Source organism: Thalia democratica, chromosome 4 (genome assembly GCF_965202585.1).
Source record: "Thalia democratica chromosome 4, ktThaDemo2.hap1.1, whole genome shotgun sequence".
In the NCBI taxonomy this organism is placed as follows: domain Eukaryota; kingdom Metazoa; phylum Chordata; class Thaliacea; order Salpida; family Salpidae; genus Thalia; species Thalia democratica.
The window spans coordinates 22,479,490-22,502,563 of NC_139168.1; positions in this window are offsets into that span (position 1 = coordinate 22,479,490).

Below are 23,074 nucleotides of genomic sequence, written 5' to 3' on the forward strand. Positions count from 1 at the left end.
TTACTTGATTAAATTTATTAACTTCATAATTTGAAACCATAATAAATATTCATCACTCATTTACGTACAACTTTTAACAATGCAGAAAATTGTACTAAACTTTAATATATTACAAGTTACTATGTTGCCTGTTATGTTTAAATAAATTTTTCATTTTAAATTATAATTTAAATAGGTTCTAAAACAGTCATTAAAAGAACAATAAGTGGAAGCAAACATAAAAAAAGACAAGCAGTTCAATCTATAACTTCTTTTATATAAAAGAACAAAGGCTTGTAAAATAAAAAATATTAGCAACCTATAAAGTAAATAAAATGTTGCTAGCTGTAAAGAGTTTTCATCCAAAACTGTCTTAGTTTTTTACATTTATTTTGTAGTATGAAAGTTTTTTTTAATACAATAAAAACAAAAACAGTTAAAATTTAATTAATGCCCAAACTGTCCTAGTATTTGAAAAAGATTTTGTTTTTTTACTTATAAAATTTAAGAACAATATTTTCAAAGTTTTTTTTTTTTAACAATTAAAGTTAAGTTTCAAGTAAAATAACATTAATTTTCTAGACCGTCTTTAAGTTATACTTAAACTTAAACAAGTTGAAAATAAAACCATCTCAAGTTTACAAAAAAAAAAAAAACACAGTTGCTTTTTCATAAATTTTATTGAAAAGTTTTGTCACATGTCATTGAATTTTTACATAAAGATTTTCAAACTAAGCAAGCATGAATGACATAATCTCAAGTTCAAAACGAAACTTGTTGTTCAGCACAAAAGGTGACCCCTCGATTAGAAGGCAGGAAAACATCTCGTGCTCTCTCTATGACGTCATATTGTGACGTCACAGCGAAGCCGCGCCCTTCACATGTATTGTGACGTCACAACATTCAACTGTTATGTAATCGGAAGGGTTTTGGAAGTTTTTGTTGTCACGAGCTTTAAGTTAAAGGCGTATCGTAGGCTGGAATGGATCGATATATTTTGAACTTTTATTGTTGGTTTCATGATTTGCATATAAAAAATGTTTATACTTGTTTATATTAATAAACTTTTATTTTAGAAAAACACTATAAAAATACTACAGTTAAATCTGAGATATGTACTAGGAAATGAATTAGTTTATGAGCTTATACATTTTAGTAATATCAGGTTTTGGAAACATAAATGTTTGAAAATCAATTAATGTTTTGCTTTATCACAGATAATTTTTTTACAGATTTTTTCACGTTGTAATGTTTGGTTCACAACTTTTGGTTTAAGTGCTATAATGGTTTTAAAAGATAAAAAACAACTAAACTTAAGTTCGTTTGTTTCCAAACAGCAAGTTCTCAAAAACAAAGTCAACGCGTTTTGAGTTCATTTGAGTTTGTTGCTATTGAAGATTAACCGAGCCTTAAACTAAATATTTATATACGTTATAAGGAAAGTTATACTTTGTTAAATTGGTTTCTTCTTTAAATAAAATGTGTAAAAAAGTTTTTGTAAATTTGTAATGATAGTCATTAATTAGGTTTAAATATTAAAGCCTTTTGTTTTAAAAAATTTTTTACTTGTAACAAATAATAGGTTGAAAGGTAGGAATTAAAAAAAAGTAATTTTTTTTTTGTTAAAGAACTAGTTATTTAAAAAGTTAGTTAAGCTTTTATTTTGTGTAAATGTCCTAATAAACTTACAAAGTTTTTAAAACTAAGAAGCTTAAGCGATTACATTTTTATGTATATCGCTTGATAAAATGCTAATAATACATTTTTTATCAAATTTAGATGTAATTTTTATCAAATACAAAAAAAGAGTTAGCTAGCTTTTATCTGTGTTTAAGTCAAACCATAGTTTAGTTTCATAAAACTTTTAAATTAAATAATACTAATAAGTGATTCAATATTTTAAAAACAAACCTTAATAAAAATCCTAACCCATATAAACTTTTTTAAAAATCGACCTATATAAAATGCACAAAGCGGGTAAAATCAATAATTCAAACCGAGTTTGCTTTACAGTAACCTTAAGCATATTTATGCTAGTTGACCTAGATACACTTCTACTGTTGACCTACATAAAATACGTTTTACAAATCGATTTGAACAAGCTCCAGCGTTATTCGCGTGCTTTTAAAGTACTTGGATAGTTATTTAATTTGCTTTGATCTGAATAACTTTGGATTATGGGTTAAAAGAGTAAGTTTTAGTTTTTTTATATTTTAAGTTTATTTTTTTTTTCAATAATCGACCAAAATACTTATGGGTCATAAGTTTTGGAACTAAAAATATAGAAACAAAATTCTTTTTACTGCTAAATTAGTTTAAACAACTTGAATAATTTTAGTATGTTTATGTTACTCCATTTAGTAGTTTTAGATTTTTTAAACATACAAAATTTATAAAGCACCTAATTAACCGCACTTATACGCTAAATACAGTAAATAAATTTTTATTATCGAAATTCTAAAAATATTCACTTTCAATACGTTTTTATATAACATTCGAGTTTAAATCAAAGGGATGATTAGTTTAAAATATTATCATAGTTGTCTATACTACTTATTTTAAAATCACTTTATAAGGAATCGAGTAAAACTTTTATACTCTTATATTTTGCAAAAGTACTTATACACGCACACGAATATATTTATATTGAAATATTTTTCAATTCTAGATAACCAGTAAAATAAGTTTAGGAATGCGTTATAACTTAAGCCCGAGGGAGGTTTGCATGGAAACGTAATCGACTACTCCTGTAACATTACTTACACGTGTCTTGTAATTAGTAAGAAATATGTATGTGTTTAAAATTTATTTTGGGAAAAAGTTTCAACTTTAAGTTAAAAGAAAAGTTAAAAGTTTGAAACATATTTAAGTCAAAATGGAATTAAGGACCACGTATTAAAGATTGGACACTTTTAATATGACTGTGTTGATTTTTAGTGTTAAAAAGTAAAAAACACATCAAAAATGTGCAAGTAAGTTTTAAAATTGTTAATGAAATCTTTTTAAGCTCTTTTACAAGCTAGGTAGAATTAAGGCTGATATATTTAGTAGCTAAACAGGAAATCTATTTCTGTACTTAATACCTTATAGAAACATCTAATTTTAGAAACCGCTAAACCTGTTTAACTAGCAAAGTTTGCCAAATTAAGCACTCAAAGTGTTTGGAAGAAAAACTAAAAAATAACTGTTATCACGATTTATATGTGACAAAAGTCATAGAATAACAGAGTTGTAGACATCTAATTTATAACTTATGTATGCTAAATGTTTTATAAACTATACTACAGGGTGGTGTTATGTACAAAAGACAAGAAATGGTTGTTGTTAAAAGATAAAAAAAGTAAACTTAACATAAAAGGTGTAGTGAATTAATATTTTATATAATTAATCAATAAAATTAAAAGTACTGCTTCTGGAAAAAGTATGTTAAAGATTTGCAATAACACCATACATAAAATTATTTGAAGTATTTTGGAATTTTTAGCAAATATGTAACTGTTCAAAATTGGCTGCATACTCAAAAAACTTACAAAAAACTTCCAAATATTTCTAATCGACCGATACAGAAACCGAAATTCGGCATAAACCGGTGTATTATGACGCAATAGTACCGCCCGAAGCTTTGCAATGAGTTGTCGGATAAATGAATAATGCAGTTACAAATTACTTGAAAATTAAACCACTGATTTGAGGTGTGCAACTTTTTATTGTCATTGCTTTATATTGCTTAAGTTTGTGTTCGAAGAATATTCTATTTGGATGATTCATTGAAAGACTAAGAAACTTCTAAAATTAGCTTTTAAAAGCTTTTGGTCTATATAAAAAAAGTTATAAATCATATAATATATTATACCAAACTTACAAGATTTTTTTTGTTTTATAATGATATAAACAACAACAAATGCTTATTGATAAAATTTTATTCTTACAGATGTATTAAGTGTAGGGGATTAACAGTTTAAATACTTTTAATTACAATATTTTTATAATAGTTTTCTTATATTGACTGAGGTAAATTTTAAACTAAACTATTAACTGTTGTGCTCAAACATTATCTTTTAAAATGCTTTTGTTAGTTTAAATTTTATATATACATAATTTTTTTATTTTAGTTTAAATTATTCAAAAATTTAAACTAAGCAAACAGTTGTTTAACAATTTTCACAAATTCTCACTTGTCAAGCTGTTATTTTAGCACGTCTCATAAAAAAGCCACAAATTTAGTATAGTTCCAAAATAAAACAAGAATATTTAATTATATAAATTCACCTAACACGTGATATACCTAAAAACACCTTTCTGTGAAAACAAAAATAAAATTCCTTGTTAGACAAGTCTCCCTGCTTGCGAGAAATCGTTGTTTATTTTGCGTTTTTCCCAAAACTTTTAATAAATAAAACCATTAAAACGCCCTTAGTTTACTGAAAAAGGGGGCGGGAGTTTTAGCCAATCAGAAAGCTGCATTCATCGGCGCTCCCAAGCTTTTTTCCCAGTTTAAAACCTGTTGCGACGCGAAACACCGGAATTACTTTTTACATTGTTTTGCCCTTTTTATCAGCCAATGATAAATCTGGAAATTTTCACAACCAATAAAAAAGCTACAATTTTTGTCCAATGAAAAAGGTGTACAAAGACTATTTGAAATTTTCAGGAAATAAAATCTCTTACATTATTTGTTTTTTTGGCTAACTTTTTCTATATTACTAATTGTGTTAATGAAAATATATTGGATAACTGAGTTAATTGAAAATTATACGATTCTGGATTTTGAAAACAAACATTATACTTGATTTTTAGTTTTGTTGAAAGCTTTGAATAAAGTAATATAACTTTAGTTTTAAGCTTAAACACTGAAATCAGTAATAAATAACTTATCTTTCATGAGATTTGTCAAAATCCATGCGTTTACGAGCTTAATATGGAAAAATCGAAAAAATTTAGTTAAAATTTCCACTAACAGCTTATGTTTGAACAAAATGTTTTTTTAACTGTTATAAATACTTTTTATAACCTCTACTGAAATCATTCAAAAAATTAAGAAAAGTTTGAATTGGTTATTTATTATAAGCATAAAACAAAAAATATTAAAGACTATCCAACCATGTTATGTTGTAAGATAACTTTTTTTAAGTTTCAAACGTATAATACATTAAAATTTCATTAAAAATAGCAAAATTGAAAAATTTCATTAAAAATATTCGAAAACGATAAGGAAATTTGTACAGAAATTTAAACAAACTCTGTTAAATTTTGTAACTACAAATTAAACTTAAGTACGTCTCAAAAGTTCAAGAATAATAGTTGGAACAAACAAACGTTTCAAACTTTAAGCTTTTTGCTATGTTTTATTTAAATTTTATATAAATTGCTATATACATATATACTATATATATGTTATAAACATATATTTTATATGTTATATAACATATATATATAACAATTTAGTTAAAGTTTTCTCTATCAGCTTATGTTTCAACAACACTAACTTTTAATAGTTATAAATATTTTTCATAATATTTACGAAAATCCTTGAAAAAATAATACGAGCAAAGTTTGAATTAGTACGGTTTATTATGGTAAGTATAAATCAAGTACTTTTAAAAGACTACCTTAAACTATCTTAAACGTCATTTAAAGTAGCAAAATTGCTCTTTCAAAACAGCAAGGAAATTTGTACAAAAATTTAAACAAATTCTGTTAAATTTTGTAACTACAAGTTAAAGTAAAATACTTCTCAAAAGTTCAAGAAAAATAATAGCAACAAACAAGCGTTTCAATTTTAAGTTTTTCACTTTGTTTTATTTAAATTTTATGTAAATGAATAACTATATATTATATGTTTTATATAAACTCTAAGAAATTGTGAAGGATCTAACTCTTTAGTGCCATCCTATGAAAAAACATTTTTTTGTTTTGAATTTAGCTTGTCATTATTTTGAAAATTTTTTGAGCTCATATTTGGTTCATGCTATATGTTTTGTTAATTGTTAACATATAGCAAATATAAAGTTTGTGCATTTTAAAACGACGAAATCTATAAAAAGTTAAAAAAAAACTTAAAGTTAACTAAAGTTTTTGTTTCTGATTTTTGTAAAGACAAGATTACTGTTAAATTAACAAATTGTAGCATATGTTAAAATAGAAATCTATAAAAAATAAAATATTTTTTGTTTTGATGTCAAAAAACTAATTTCAAATAAAGATAAAGTTTTTAAACAAAAAAAACGTACTATAAATTTACAAAACTGTTTATCATTATTTGGTATGAACAAGCTTATAACAATAACACTAAAATTAAAATTAAAATAATAAACCGTATTTTAATTCACTTAAAATAACCATACTGGTAAAATATTTTATGAGGACAAAACAACAAAAATTTGTGCATTAAAATACGAGGTCTTGATTTAAAGTACAAGAAGATACCATTGTATCCTATTTAAATTTTTTTTAAATATAGAAAAACACTTAATTATGTAAATATTCCATTTCAATTACTATAATATAGAAAAATATTCCGAAAATTACCAGGGATAGATAAACCGAAGTTCCATAGATTATATTTAATTAAAAACTTTATTTCTTATTTCTTGACTTAAATTAAAAATATTTTTTATATTTTAATTTAAATATAGTTTTAAGTTTGTTTAACATAGTGTATATAGACATCTGTTAAATTAGTATAAGTTCTTACCAAGTTAAACTATATATTGGTAAAGAGACAAAAACAAATTAGTATTAAGTTATCTAGTAAAATACATATGATTTTTCTAAAAGTATGATTTTTTAACACTTATTACTAAAAAGCTATAGTTCACAAAGCTTTATAATTTTTTAGTATTTTACTTATAAGCTATTTTATAACTTTCTTTAGTTTTTATTTAAGAAATAAAAACAACTTATAGTTTAAAATGTTTGTTTTATATTTTAAACTAAGTGAAATTTGTGTGTTAAGATTTTTTTATCGACAAAAACATTTTTTTACGTATTTAAAGCCTTAGAAATAGTAATGTTTTTAAATTTATCACAAATTTGTGTCTGCACAGTTTTTAATTCGAGTTGTTTATTGCGCGAGTTATTAAAAAAACTTATATAAAACTGGCTGGTTACATGTCATTTCGAAAAAAAAATTTTTGATTTGTAAACTTTTTAAATTTCGATGCTTTTAACTAGCATGGTAAGCACATAATAAAACTGCGAGCACTAACCCAAAACACTTTTACAGAACAACTGTAACTTAGTCCAACGATACAAACTTGAAAAATGACTTGCTTTTTGTTGTGCAGCTAGCTCTAACTTAGATTTAAAACAAGTTTTTGAAAGTCAAGGATAGTAATAAAATTTATTGAAACATGCTAGTTTCATAAATGTTAATTTCTATTCAAAAGTAATATAAAAAATGATAATATCTTTCTAACTGTCAGATCAAACAAAAAATGAATGTTCTTTTTGTTGATGTTTATAAGTTTGTCTATTTATCAATTTGGCAAGCAGAGTTTCAAACAGCAAGATACTATAAATCACCTTGCGTGTAAATGTACAAGTTTGTTGTTGATTACAAAAACTGTTATGAAGTAACATTATTTTTCTTTAGTTTTAAAGCACAAAGTTTAGGACACAACTGCTAACAAATATAATCTAAAACTTAAGCATATATACATCAACGAACAACGATTTGAAGAACAAATTAAAACTTAAATTTCAATTAGCTGCTAAAAATTTTTTCTTGATACACAAACGTTTATTTAGGGTAACTCAGAAATTCAAAAGTATGAAAGTAAACGTCCGTAACCTACAACGAATTATATGACAAAGTTTACACAAAAAAGGCCAAACAAAACGTAATTCCACAAAAAACTGTGAAATAATTTACTTAAGGAAACCAAAAACTCTTAAACAGTTAACTGGCGAAAATATAAGTTTTTAAAGTAAAACTACTTGTTTTATTTTCTTCAACTAAAGTTTTACTGTCTCAGAAGTAATTGATTGCTAAAAATGTGGGATTACAGTGGTATTTACAATATTTAATGCACTGTAATTTATCTATGGGATTTGTGCTCTAGGATAGGAGTAGAAAGCTTTCTACAAGTCACGAGCTAATTTACCTTTTAAAAATGGTCGCGGACCGCTGTGCAAATAAAAAGTCTGTTGTGTACTGCAATTATTTGGTAAACAATTGTAATAACATCATGAAACAATGAACAGAACAAAATAAAGTACTTTTATAAACCTAAAATGGTATAAGCGTTATAAAAGGGAAACGGGTCAAATATGCAAAAAGACAATTTTGCACGAAAACTAAAAAAGTAAAAAAAAAAACAAACTAATGAAAAAAAAAGTTCTTACCGACCGAGGGTAAGGGTTAGGGCTAACAGAGATAGAAAAAAAAAATATTAAAATTAATAACCAAAAAAAAAAAGATAAATAACAAAATTGATAAAAAATAAACTATAAATAAAAAACTACCGACCGAGTAAAAGGGTTAGGAGTAATAGAGATCGTAAAAAATACCAATAAAAATCAAAGTAAAAAAGAAAAATTTTCAAACCCGTGTAGAAGAGTTTCGTGCAAAAAAGTTTCTTTGTACCGAAGTGACCCTTCTATACTCTATACCAGGGGTCAGCAGGCAGTTGGTGCTCGCGGGCCAAATTTCAAGTTTCAAAAATGTTTGCGGGCCGCAGTTTTAGTTTTAGTGACACTAATAAATTTTTTTTTTCAGTTTTTTGTCTTTAATGACTTTTAGCTACACATAGAAGACCTATTTAAATCATACATAATTAATGGAACAGATTTTAATAGACTACTATACTCAAGACTTAACAAACTATGTACTATTTTTAAAAGTTAATAACATTAACTAAACATATATTTATTTTACTTACAACCTAACTCTCTATAAAAACTAAACTTGAAAACTAAGTCACTTTTGTTTATTTTTTATATTGTCAACCACTTTTTCATATTAAAAAAAAAAGTGTTAAAAATTGTTTTTGCGTTTTAAATAATTTGCACTTTTTAAAAAAATTAAGTAAATAGCTAACTAAATAAATTTCGTACCTATATGTTATGTTAAAAATATAACAGTTTTTTAACATAATTAATGGTTGAATACTATAATAAAATACCTTATTAATAATTAATCAGACTTTTACATGACTGCCACTTTAAAAGCAAAAATGTCTGAATTACATTAAACCATCCTGAGTTTATTAAAAGTTAATAAAAACAAAAACTTGCTTTGAAAAAACAAAATCTTTAATACTTAACTAAAGTATCATCATCAAAAAGTAAAAAATATTCAAAACGACAAATTAAAAGTTTTAATTAATAAACTTCACAACAGTCACAAAAATATTCTGAGAATTCAAAGGTTTATTCAAAGTTTTTGAAATAAAAACTTCTCACGTACATCTAAGTTTTCTAAAATGTCTTAAATAGGTAGAACCGAGTGTGAGTTTTTCAACTAGTTTATTTATTTGGCAACCCTAATTTAAATAAAACTCACAAAATAAAGAAATAACGAAGTTTTTTGACAGTGAAATAAATGTATACAGTTTAAAGAATAGTATTAAAAGTCAGCTTGAATGGACAGCTGAGTATCTTAAATATTGTTAACGAAAGTATATAAATTTGTTAATACATTAATGAAGTAGAAAAACTTATTTTTTATTGATAATTGTAGCTATTATTTATTGCTTTATCTGCAATGAAAATATTGATTACAAAAAAAAGTAAATTAAAAATATAAGACGATTCATAAGAATCACAAAGCCTTAATTAGGAGTTGTTGCGAGAAACGAAAAAAACAAATAGCTTAAGTCAGTTTTAACAAAGCACATGATTGTCTTCGAATACTACATACTTAACAGAAAAATTTATTAAGAAAAGTTATAAAGTAGCAAAAGTAAATACTCAAAAAGTGACATCTTTTACATTTGAAGTTTTTTTAAAGAACTTGTGTTGATGGTAGTAAAAGTTTTTTGTTAATTGCTTCAGTGACAACAAAAAGTCAATTTTAGGCAATGTTTGATACTTCAAAATCAAATAAATCAAATTAGGACTTTAATCGATCTATTAAGATAAAAGCAACAACAAATGCTGCTCATCTGAGAATATCTATTTGAGTCGTTTTTACTAACTTAAGTATTATTTAAAAATGTGGTTAAAAATGAGCATCTCTGTACATTGGTGTGCGTAGAAATGAATTTAAAATACATAAAAAACTTCTAAAATAATTAAAATGTGTCAAAACCAAAATGAAATAAACACTATTTTTAATATTGTGTTATTTTAAATTTTTTGTGTACACTTAAATATAACATGTAGTGATAAAACATTTATAAGAGAAACTTAGGTATAAACTAATTGTCAAACAAAATATTTCAGTTTAAAAAAAAAGATATTTTAGTTAATAATTTTGATTGAAATAATGACTATGATAATTTTTGTATAAGGTTTTACATACACTTATTAAAAACGTTAAAAACATTATACTGCGAAATCATATGAATCTGATTACCTACAAGGAGTGTTAAAGATAAGAAAATTGTAGTAGTTCGTTATTATACTTAAAATTACCATTATTATTTATTTTGGAAAAATAAAGCTTCCTATGTTGTGTATACATAAAATATTTCAAACACAAAATATTTGTGCTACTTTTAACTATTATTAGAAAGAATGGATACAGTTTTAGGGTTGCCAAAATTTTTTAAGCAAGTTTTTTCATGTTTTCAAAATTGCAAGTTTTTAGTCTTTTTTTAGTATAAAATTAAGTTTAAAGTAAAATAAAATTATCTAAATCAATATAGCAACATTAAAAAAATACTGTATGGTGACTTTAAATATGGTTTTTAATAAATAAAATTGTTGAGAACAAAAAACATATTTATATGATAGATCTTTTGTGTAAAGTCGAAAGTTTCATTACTTTACATTTAAAATTGTTTAAAATTCTGAGTTTTTTTCGAAAATTCTCAAGTTCCAGATTTTTATGACGTGAATTGTTAAATTTAAAGTTTTTTCAACATTCAAGGTTTTTTTGAAACAATGATTGTCCACACTTAAATGTAAACAATATTAAAAATAATATTTCCAATTATAGCAGCTGCAAGACTTAACACTTAAGATATACCATAATCAAAACCAAAACTGTGAAATGAACAAAACATACATCATAAGTTTACTTTGCCACTATTCAAAGCAAAAAATCCTACCTAAGGGATCAAAAAACTATCTTTACATTTTAGGATAAAAAAAATAACTTAAGTCAAAAGCTGAAAAATACCTAAATTGGCCTGATATTCGAAAAGTTTCTAAACTAGCCTGACTTAGTCTAAGTGTGTGGCAATTTTAAGTTATTTATTTGCTTAATTTTAAACTATTTTGATTGATAATAAACAGACTCACCAAATTTATCATCCCTAAATTTAGTTTGTATTATATAGGTTTTATCTAAAAACAAGGGCATCTGTGTATATAAGTGTGCAATGCAAAGAAATCAACTTAAGTTGCTAAAAAGTTTTGTTTGTAAAGTAAAAATGTATACTGAACAAAAACTAATTTAAATATGTCATATTTATTGTTTTAAGTGTGTCTGTACACTCTTAGATATTGTATATAGAAAAAATTATAACCGAAAATAACTCTTAAATTGAACTAAATCTAACTAAACTAATGTTTAAAAGTGGTTTAAAAATGAACATCTCTGTACATTGGTGTGCATAGGAATTATCTTAAAGTACATAGAAAACTAAAACAACATTCAGAATTAAAATATCTGAAATTAAAATTAACGCTATTTTTTTTTAGTATGTTATTTTTAATGTTTTTGTGTACACTTAAATATAATGATAAAATATCTTAGGTATGAGTTACATATTAAACAAAATATATAAACTGTAAAGAAATGACATTTCTGTTAATTACTGTGCATTACTTTTTACACAAGGATTGTATTTTGTTAATTTACTTAATAGCTGTTATGTAAATAAATTGATGAGTCCAGATACTTTTAAGACTGTTTTTTCAGATCATAATTTATTTTTGTAAGAAGAAAGTTATTATAAAATTGAGAAAAAAACACAGCTCGAATGCTAATCTGTCTTTTTACATTTTTAACCTAAAGCAATGCAGCCTTTTAATTGTTTCAAAATGTTATATAGGGACTTCAAATGAAACAATCAATTTTACACAAACTAAATCATTTTCAAAATAAAAATATTAAGTTTTAAATATATTTTTGCTCAGCGGGCCGCATTAACATGCTAAAGGGCCGCAGAATTTTCTTTCGCGGGCCGCATTCCATTCAAAATAAAAACGTGCTCGCGGGCCGCAGATTTACCCTTCAAGGGCCGCAATTGGCCCGCGGGCCGCAGTTTGCCGACCCCTGCTCTATACTCTTAATTTTTACTGTGCACACGACTTTGATTGAAACTAAAAAATATTAAAAAAATATTTACTTTCTTTAATTAAAAAAAAAGTATTTAAACTTTAACAAACCGAACAATTTGAGTTCACAATAAAAATATACACACTTTCAGACACAGCACACCAGAGTTTCCCAAACTTTTTTTCAAAAGGCCTCTCTCAGAGAAACAAAAAAATAGCTATGCCCCCCTTTTGGCTCATCATTATCATCTCCAGAATATCTAGTATGAGTTTTAAACTATGACCTCTAGTGGCCCCTTTACTGCTCATCGCGACCAAGGGGACCACTTGGCTCACGTTTGGAATCCCTACAGTACACAATAATTGGCACATTAAAGCCCAAAAAAGTGAGAGTAGAATATTTTGTTTTTTATTTACATAATATTATGTATATATATACATATATATATATATTAAAGGTTTTATACAAAGTTCTGATCGATAGTGCTCGACAAATCAAATTGGAGCTTAATATTTATTTATTTAATTATATAAAAACTATAATTCAAACAGCTGTTTCACACATTGAAATGTAAAATTTCATGTGATCTTTCATGTGATCTTCAAAAGCGAAAGACAAAACATATGCATCCATTATCAAAAATACTTTTTTAACAAAATTAAAACCAACTAAATATTAAAACAAAATAAAATCGAAGCGGCAAACACGAGTATTTTATAGCATTTTATAACATTTTTCCCAACAGCCTAAAAAAAATTTTCTAATAGCTTAAAACATTTTTCCAAAATAACCTTTTTAAACTTTCCTAAAAAGCATAGAATAACATTTACAGCGTATTTCAAATTCAACTAATCGTACAATAAACTGTACCATTACTACGTCATAATTACTATAAAAAATTCTAAAATCGAAAATTCTGTTCACTATTATAATAAACTACAACTCACTGAAGATCACATGAAATTTTACATTTCAATGTGTGAAACAGCTGTTTGAATTATAGTTTTTATATAATTAAAAAAATAAATAAATATATATATATATATATATAGTTTTAAATTACTTAAAACAAAAAAACAATTTAGTACTTGATTTTATTGTTAAAACTAATTAAAACAATGCATAGTTTTAGAAGTTTGTTTCCTAAGTTGTATTTACTTTTCATAAACTTTAAATTATCGTAAGGCGAAGTACTTTATTTCCAAGAGTAGTTTTCATTAACAATGTTATTGCTAATACGAAGCTAGAAACGAGTTAAATATACTTAAAATACTTAAAGTTTTATTTCAAGCAAAATTGAAATCGGCTTTAGTTTTTCATGCTTAAAGCCAAAACTTTAATAAACTATAAAATTTTGTTAGTTATATACTAATTCCCTTTTTTAACTTTTTTGTCGCTATCGTCGAAAGATTCTACTTATACACTTTTATTGGCCTGGTTTATAACGCAACGTGCGCTCTAACTTATATAAAGTAGAAGTCCCCAAGATAACGCTTAAATTATAATTGCTTAAATATACTAATATGAATTACTTACCATTTACTAAATGTTTAATAAATCAGTTACTTGATTTAAACTGAGTTCGAGTTTGTGATCATGAATATATTTACAATGAACTTGCGAAACGAAAAGATGATAAAAAACTGCACAACATTACATTAGAATAACAGAAACTAAACACTACATGTTTAAACCAAACTAAAAAAACATTCTAAAATCGAAATCACTTCAACAAGATTGAAACCATTAAAACTTAAGTGCAGCAAAAAGCTGCACTGAGTTCAGACCATTCAATGAAGTAGCAACTAGAAAAACTGAACCGTACTGAACCGATCTAATTACGCGATATTCTTAATTTATACTCGCTTGAAAAAAAAAAGAAAGTAAAAAGAGACAATTACCGCTCACGCGGTACAGCTTCAAGAAGTAAACAAGTCAGAAAAAACCCCTAATTAGAAACAACTCTAAACCGCTACCAAGCGGTTACATTTTCACTCCTAAAACGGTCAAATTGGAGTTTCAGATACGGTTAGAAAAAACATTAACTTTACTTTGCTAACAAGTCGTAAAACTTTAAAAAACTTTAGATGAAAACTTTTAGATTCTGACAAGAGAACGATTACACAGACAAAATACACTCTTAATTAAAACCGGTGTAAAAAACTTCGGTGTGGGGTATTTTCTTAATTTTTTTAACTTTACTTCAAGTGTTACGTTAAGAAGATGCTTAGAAATCAGTTAAAATTATGTTTAAGTGTCAAAATGTTTAAATGTAACTGTTAAAGCTTTTAACCATCGGTTGACAAAAAAAATAAAAATATATATACATCAAAATAGAACTTAAATGCTAGCAGATATTTATATGCTAAAAACATTTACCAATCAAATCAACATCGTTTATAAAACTTAAGAGTTGGTTAGAACACATTAAGACTTAAATAACAGAAAAATGTAGACAGTTCAAAAAATCTCCTCGCCGCCGGAACTCGCTCCGCCCCTGCACATCTCCTCGTCGTCTGACCGGTCCACGCCGATCCGTCTCCTCGCCTCACCCAACGGTCTCTTGGCGCCACGGAATCCGTCTCCTTGCCTCAACCAGCGGTCTCTTGGCCCTACGGACCCGTCTCCTTGCCTCACCCAGCGGTCTCTTGGCCCTACGGAACCGTCTCCTTGCCTCAACCAGCGGTCTCTTGGCCCTACGGAACCCGTCTCCTTGCCTCAACCAGCGGTCTCTTGGCCCTACGGAACCGTCTCCTTGCCTCACCCAGCGGTCTCTTGGCCCTACGGAACCGTCTCCTTGCCTCAACCAGCGGTCTCTTGGCCCTACGGAACCCGTCTCCTTGCCTCAATTAGCGGTCTCTTGGCCCTACGGAGCCGTCTCCTTGCCTCACCCAGCGGTCTCTTGGCGCTACGGAATCCTCTGATCCGTCTCTTCATACATCTCCTCTTTCATCTCCTCGTTCCTCACCTCGTTCATACGTCTCCTCTACCGCTCCTCGCCGATTCGTTTTTCGAGCCGTTCGTGCGAAAGTGCAATTAAAGTTCAAGCAAAAATATAAAGAAAATACTATTTCAAGTATTTTCAAGTACTTTTAAGTATGTTTATAAGAAACTTAAAAAACATTTATAGCTTCAGTTTAAACTAATTATTCATTATAAAAACTTTTAGTATATTAAAAACATTTCACATTCAACATGAGTTAGTTGACAAAACAAACAATTATATTCATTTCAAAAGCTTAAATTTGTTTCGTAAAAATATATAGCTCTTGAACTTTATACTAATTTATAAAACTTTAACATTCTAAGAAAGTTAAAAACAAAGTTGTTGTTAGCGTTTAAATGTTGAATAAGATATTAATAGCTCAAATGACCTTATTAAAATTGTGTTTTTATAAGTAAGCTGAAGTGTATAACAACAAAAAACAAGCCAATAAAGTTTGTTACAAGCAATTAACAAGGTCATTGTAAAAAAAAACTTTAAATATTATAGTTTAAAGTTTTAACATAACATTGTTGCTAAATATAAAAACTAAATTAAGTTTAATAAACTTAAGAAATTTTACTTCATTAACCGATTATGCACTCGAAAACAAGTTTTAATAACCTCATACAAATACTTTTACAAGGACGAACGAAAAAACAACAATGTTTTTACATGCAGTTTAAAAAGTTTATTATCCATTATAGTTCAAATTAAACGATTGTTTGAAAACAAAACAATTAAACTTTACAGTTGCTAACTTTTATAGACGTTTAAAACTCTTTTTGTTATAAGAAAGTTTTATTATTAGAAGCCTTTAGTTTCATTTTAATTTTTAATAAAATGTTTAAAACGATTGAACGATATTTAATTAATTTGACAAAACGCGGAACAACTTGAAAACAAGACAAACTTTTGTTTAAACTTGCTCGTACAAGTTTAAAACTCATTTTGAAAAACGCTTCAACAATGAATTGCAATTATATCTACACAACAAATACATTTTAGTTCTAACACATGTCCATTAGCTTTTCCCAAACCACTTTAACATAAAATTCAACGCAATAAAGCTAATTACTTTTTGCAAAAAACAACACAAATCTCTCACAAACTCGAACTACTTAGTTGTTTTTCCAACTAGAAATTTTAAACTCATTTTTAAAACTTTACAGACCAGATGACTGGGTTAAATAAATGCCCTTAAATTTATCGAATTTATAATATTATTAAATAAGGTTTATTTTACTCTGTTTTCAAGTCACCATCTACAAAACGTAAAAATTTTAATGAAGGTATCTGTGTTCGATTCCAGCTATAAATAACTGGACGTCCGGGTCATCATGTCGCTATCGTCGAAAGATTCTACTTATACACTTTTATTGGCCTGGTTTATAACGCAACGTGCGCTCTAACTTATATAAAGTAGAAGTCCCCAAGATAACGCTTAAATTATAATTGCTTAAACATACTAATATGAATTACTTACCATTTACTAAATGTTTAATAAATCAGTTACTTGATTTAAACTGAGTTCGAGTTTGTGATCATGAATATATTTACAATGAACTTGCGAAACGAAAAGATGATAAAAAACTGCACAACATTACATTAGAATAACAGAAACTAAACACTACATGTTTAAACCAAACTAAAAAAACATTCTAAAATCGAAATCACTTCAACAAGATTGAAACCATTAAAACTTAAGTGCAGCAAAAAGCTGCACTGAGTTCAGACCATTCAATGAAGTAGCAACTAGAAAAACTGAACCGTACTGAACCGATCTAATTACGCGATATTCTTAATTTATACTCGCTTGAAAAAAAAAAGAAAGTAAAAAAGAGACAATTACCGCTCACGCGGTACAGCTTCAAGAAGTAAACAAGTCAGAAAAAAACCCTAATTAGAAACAACTCTAAACCGCTACCAAGCGGTTACATTTTTATGAAGGTATTTCATTAACTCCTTGAACAAATATTTTTGCATAGTCATGTAAAATAAAGTTTTCAGTTTGCAAAAAAAGTATATTTTCAACCTTATGTTAACTGTTTTGTTTACCGAGGTTTTCGTACAAAATTTCTAAATATAAAAAAAATATTATGCAAAACCTTTCCATTTTTTTAAAGTCAAATATTAAAGTATATATTCACTTATAGTGAAATAAATACTTTTGAAAAGTTGTTAAAACTTTAATTTACTAAAGTGTACAAAAAATTATTATATATTGATTTATTTCAGTTCAAACAAAAATCTAAGAAGTAACAAAAGAAATACTTACATATACTCATTGAAAAATTCCAGAAATACATAAAATATCAAATAAAACTCAACATTTAAAACAAAAGAAAAATCATAAAACAATCAAAGTTTATTAAAATAGGCAGATTGGGTATATACTTTTTTGTAATATTTGAAATAGTTTTTAAATATTCAAAATAGTTTACAAAAAAACAAAATTTTTAGTGCATTTTATTGATTTATTTTTCATGTGCTTGTAAACTAAGCAAATAGTAATTCTTTAATATAAGGGAATACAATTTGCAATGCCCCTTTAAACATAAACAAACCAATCTTGGTACTTTAAGTAATTTTACAGTATTTAGTCTTTCAATTTGCCTTTACCTTACTTTAAAAAACATACTAAAAATGTTTATTTTTAATAACTAACAAAAAATGAACTAAATCTTTTACGTAAAAAAAGAAATTATGATGCTAAAAACAGGTTTGTAAAAATTTTAGTTTTATGACTTCTAGAATTTAAACTTTTGAAACTGGACAAAGCGAAAAGAAGGTAAAAGAAAATACAAACATAAAAACATGTAAAACTGGTTGAAAATCAGTAATAAAGTTTAATTCAGATAATAAACTGAATATTCGGATTAATAAAGCTCTGTTAAATATGAAGTAGTCTCTTTATAACATTGTCTAACAAACTTTTATGCTTTTTGAAAACAATAAACTTAAAACTTCTACACTATGTTTAAAATAAGTAAATAAATTACCCTAGCTTTATTGTTAAGGCTAAAGTTTACTCAACCAAGTTATGTAGTTTGAATAAAGTTAAATATTGATTTAGAAAAATAATGAATATATAAACAAACTAAAATAAATAAAACGACTGTACTTTAAGTTTAGCAGCAAAACAGTCGTAATTTCTCTAGTATTTGTTTACTTTATTAGAAATTTTCATTATGATGCAGGTTTAGATCCTTTTATGACGTATTGTTTGCCTATGAAGTTTAACCGAATTTCTTTTTCCTGGTAACGTAAGAAACACTTATCATTAAAATAACGCAAATAAAACATCTTTTACAAAAAATTGTTATTTAAACAAACTTATACAACTTGTTGTTTATTATAGGGTTGGCATCAGAGTTGTCAAAATGCCAACTAAGCAGTAAAACGTGATAAATTTTTGTTTGTTTTCAAATGAAACTTTACACTCCAGTAATTAAAGCAATTTGTTTATACAAATATGGTCAGCAGCTTTTTTTAAATGATAGACCATTTTAAGATTTCTCGGGGCTCAATTTTTTTTTAAATGATTGTATTTATAAAAAAAAATTACTATTTAACCTTGAAAACGGGATAAAGCAAAGAATAAAAAAATTTTAGTAAGAAATAATTACTAAAATAAATATTGTAAGTTTATTGCAACAAAAAAATTATATAGTTGTTTTAATAAGGTATGTTTTTATATAAAAAGTAGTAAAAAAAGTGCGAGCCACAGTTTGCTGACCCCTGCTTTAATAGAAAAATTTAATTAATCATGAAAATATAAAGTATGAAAGGTGTTGCATAAAACTAATGTTTTAGTTTACAGAAACAAGTTTAAACAAAAAACTGCACAAAAGTATTATAACAAACCTTGTTATGATTTTTCATAATTTTTTCTGTTAGTTTTATAATTTTCTGTTGTTCTTCGAACGGTGTTTCAACATTTGAACGTAGATCAAGTTGATGACTTATATTGTCTAAAACTTCATCAGAATCAACTTCATCGATAACTTGCCTTATGTATTCAATATTTAAGATTACTAATATTCTAATCTGTTGTAATATTTGAACTTAGAAAAACCTATTAAATTCTTTTAACTAGTATTAAAATAATAATACATAAAACTTTTTTCAAACTAAAATCAAAGCTTGTAAACAGCTTTATTAATAAAAATTACAAACATCTGTTCTTAACCATTAACTGAGTTAGATAATTGACATTTACATCAAACAAAAGTAATTAATGCAAACTCACAGAAACGTTATCAGATGATAAAATGCTTAGTATCATCGGAATGTAACTTGCAATTGTTTCGTTAATAAAAAATTCAATTATATATATTTTCACATTATGTTTGACGGACAACTTGTACAAATTGGTTACTTCTTCTACTGAGTTAATTCGAATATCCAATTTGTAGCTTGTTGTTGTTTCGTAAATATCATCAATATTTTGCTTGTTTAATTTTTTCAAATTTATTCTTTTTAAGCCGTATGCTGTTTATTGAATACAAAATACAGTTTAAATAACAGTGCTTTTAACTATACTACTCAATGATCATTATTAAATTTTATCTAACAATTTTGTTACGTAAATACTCTTATTAAAGTAGCGTTTACACATTTTTATCTTACAACTACCTAAATGATACCACAATTAAGACATAATTTTAAAAATTAAACACAAGTAGTTATTAATAAAACTAACGAATAGAAGTAACCAGTTCCTAGTTCTTACATCGTGTTAAGTAGTAAGTATTTTCATGACAAGATACTACATCGCATTCAAACTGTTAATTATTTACCTTTGATTGTAATTCCTTTTCAACTTGTATTTATCAAAATACATAGGAAAAAAAAATATTTACACTCATTTATATTATTGAGTTGTGCATCAAAAACAAACAAATGCTCACTAACATTAGAGTTTTGTATACTTTGTATTACAAGATCCATGTTTGTTTTATTAGCTTTAAAGAAAAGTTGAAGTATGTAAGTGATGTTCTTCAATATAATACTGAAAACTTCTTGGTCACTAAGTGTTCTAATGTTATCGATAACTACGTGAGATATCTGAAATAATGATATATTGTTTAATAATACGATTAAAACTATTAAACATCTAAACTGTAAGATAAAGCGTCGTTATTAAATTTTTATTCCTTACAAATTAACAAGTTGTAAAACAAACGTTTGAAATTTAATTAATGGTTTTTATTTTAATCTGTTCATTTTTGTTGCCTAAACTCACTGTAAAAATATTTAGAGAAAGTTTATAAACAGTCTTATAGTGAAGACTTAATAACGTACTTTATCACAAATGCAGTTTTATAATAAGTATTTTGTTTCAGTTTTATTAAATAAAATCGTAAAAATTTTTAATATAAAATATTCTTGCGTTTAACTATCTTATCAACTTGATAAAAAACAAGAATATTACGATTAACACAGTGTTGCATTATTTGTAGATGTAAAGTATAGTTTAGTACAAGTATTGTAAAACATAAAATCAACAAATTTTAAGCAGTACTGTAATTTAGTGAACTTAATATAAATTTTAACTTTAATCACTATTGTTACTTATATTCATTTATATATTAAAAGCTAAATATGTTATAGCTTAAAAGTCCCTTAATAAAAGTGTTCACTTACAAAAGTTTTATGTTAAAGTTTAAAACTTAAGTTCGGACGTTAATGTAACAATTTAAGAGGTTTTATAATTTGCTATGGTTATTTGAAAGTTGGTAATAAAATTGATTTAGAAGCATTTAAGTTAGCATTTTGGAACAAAACAAACAATTAGATATTTATGTTTCGATAACTATAAAAAATAAGAAAGTCTTAATCGTTTTTATTTTCTCAAACAAATACATTAAAAGTTTTAATACTGTAACACTGTTCGTTACATAAGATTAGAATACTAAGAACTCATAAAACTTAAACATTTTTAACCTTTGTATTAAGTTCTGCCAAGCTATTTAATAGTTTCTTCAACTTATTGTCAGATAATTTGTTTGGTAGAACAATGCTGATATATCTAACTTTTGGTTTGAAAGTTGTGAGAAATTTTTCTACTATATCAACGTCACTTTCTAACTTCATGTTTAACCGAGCTTCCATTTGAACTTTATCAATCATGTTTTGAATTTGGTTTGTACAATCCAACATGTTAGCGAGATTGAAAAGACTCATTAACAACTCTCCTGTCAAAATTTATTAACTTTTTTAAATGTTTTCAAGCATAAGCAATTGAAATTGTTTTAAAAATTGTATTCAAAATACTGTTATAGATTACATCAGTACATTATTATTAATGGAAATTTGCACGGTGCTTAGAATTATGTTCAGTTTTAATGTTTAACAAATTATAAAAACTTAGGTACAATTAATTTCTTTATAATCTTTTTTAATACAAAAGTATCAGAAAAATCAATCACTTACTTTAGAAAACAACATTGTTTAATACAAAAACAGTTTTATGAAATTTTCTTAAATATAACTATGTGGTTTTTTTACATAAAAAAATATTTTTACCTATTCGATTTCAGTTATAAAAACGTTTACTTTAAAAAAAATCACTTCGTAATAATTTGGTGATAAAGATTTTCACGAAACAAGTTTAAATACCAGCAAAAGTTTGTACATTACTTTTCTTCATTTAACTAAAACTTGTTTCTCAGTGTTATTCGTCTAACACAGAGAAACTAGCATCAGTTTAATAAAGCACGTACTAGGCATTTTTAATTGTTAACTTTTTCAACAAAAATATTTTACCTGCAGCATGTATTTTGTTCCAATCAGGATAATACTTATCATAAATACTTTCTACAACATAATCATGTAGTTTTTTTGTTGTTTTATCCGTAAAGCTTTGTCTTCTGACTATAAAGTAAACATAGTTAATTTACAACAATGTTTTTCAGCTATAATAACATGTATTTCAAGCGTTGATATAAGTAGAGATTCGTTTGAAATTATACGTTGAATTAAATAACAGTTTTGTATTTGTGAGGTGAAAAATTTTAAGACAACATTAAAAAAGAAAAAATGTAACAGTTATTTGCTAAAGGTAAAACGTAAAAAAAATCTTACAGAAAATTGCACTCAAACATCACTAAAAACTTATTACTATCAATTTATTTTTGTTTCGTATAGTTAAGTAGAAGTTAGTTATCAAAAAAAAAAAGTTAAATAAATCAAAAAAACAGGATACACATATAGAAAAACATAACTACTTTAAATTGTTACAAATACCTGATTTAGCTAGTTTGAATATTACATTAAAATATTGTTTCGATTTTTTTTAAACATTTAAACAACAAGTTTAAATGGAAGAAATATCTATAAAAATATTAACCTTCTGTAATGTAAGTTTTGTTTATATTTATAGCAAATGATTTTGCAACTTCTGTGTAATTACTAAACGTTTCCAAATCGAACATTTGTGTTAAATTTGTTTGAAACTCTTCATCATTCATTTTGACTATATCTTGTAGGTTATCAGGTATTTCCTATTAATTATAAAGCTACTTTATTTCAAAAAAAAACTTCAAAAATCTTTAAAATAACATATTTATAAAGTATGCTATGATTTTGAAAACTAAAAAGATAAGCTCTAAATCTAAATTTCGACAGTATTTAAAATGTATTATTTTTTTTTTATTTAACAAACCTCAATTTTAAATTTTTCTTCTTCTGTGTGTTTTCTCTTATTTACTGTAGCA